Source organism: Schistocerca serialis, chromosome 8 (genome assembly GCF_023864345.2).
Source record: "Schistocerca serialis cubense isolate TAMUIC-IGC-003099 chromosome 8, iqSchSeri2.2, whole genome shotgun sequence".
NCBI classification, from domain to species: Eukaryota; Metazoa; Arthropoda; class Insecta; order Orthoptera; family Acrididae; genus Schistocerca; species Schistocerca serialis.
The window spans coordinates 45,201,327-45,202,399 of NC_064645.1; the positions used below are offsets into that span (position 1 = coordinate 45,201,327).

The 1,073-nt window shown below is 42.0% G+C and overlaps 1 non-coding gene across 1 annotated transcript; it reads right to left on the reverse strand.

Moving 5' to 3' along the window:
• Positions 1 to 590: 590 nt before the first annotated feature.
• Trnat-ugu (transfer RNA threonine (anticodon UGU)) lies at positions 591 to 665 on the reverse strand. Its single transcript has one exon. It is a non-coding gene; the product is annotated as a tRNA-Thr (tRNA).
• Between the last annotated feature and the right edge of the window lie 408 nt (positions 666 to 1,073).

Consider the following 1,073-nt stretch of genomic DNA (forward strand, 5'->3'; position numbering starts at 1 on the left):
TTTTCCTAAAGTATTTGCGTGGAGTGTAGTCATGTATGGATGTGAATCATGGACAATAAAAATTTAGACAGTAAGAGAATAGAAGCTTTTGGGGTGTGGTGCTACAGAAGAATGCTAAAGATTAGATGGGTAGATCACATAACTAATGAGGAGGTACTGAACAGAATGGGGGAGAAGAGAAGTTTGTGGCACAACTTGACTAGAAGAAGAGATATGTTTGTAGGACATGTTCTTAGGGATCAAGGTGTCATCAAGTTAGTATTGGAGAGCAGCATGGAGGGTAAAATTCATAGAGGGAGATGACGAGATGAATACCCTAAGCAGATTCAGAAAAATGTAGGGTGGAGTAGTTACTTGGAGATGAAGAAACTTGCACAGGATAGAGTAGCATGGAGAGCGGCATCAAAGCAGTCTCCAGACTGAAGACCACAACAACAGTACAAGGGAGACAATCATGTTCTTCTGTCATGTATACATTCTAGAAACACTGACACATTTCAGTAAATATAAAGTCCAAATGATAATTAATTGAAACCCTCAGCTGCTGACAGGGGTTATTGATATACCTCAATGATATACCTGAAAATATGTGTCCCGACCGGGACTCAAACCCGGGATCTCCTGCTTACATGGCAGACGCTCTATCCATCTGAGCCACCGAGGACACAGATGAATAGTGCAACTGCAGGGACTTAATCCCTTGCATACTTCCCGTGAGACCCATATTCCCAACTGTTCACAATCTACATATGTAATGTAGCTAATAGGTATTTACCCATCCACTCATAACTCATGCACACTAAGGTGAGAATTCCCGTAAGAGTTCAGGCAACGTGTCAGGTTGCCCCAGTCGGGGCACACATTTTCAGCTGTCCCCATCAAGGTATATCAATAATACCTGCTGGCAGCTGAGGGTTTCAACTAATTATCATTTGTTCCAGAGAAGCTGCACAGTCATCAGTGGTATCTGTTCTTTCGAGAACAGTTACTGTCTTCATAAATATACAGTGTGGTATTTGGCAAACTATTGGCAGGTAAGGCAACAGAATGGAGCATGTTTAGTTTACACAAGG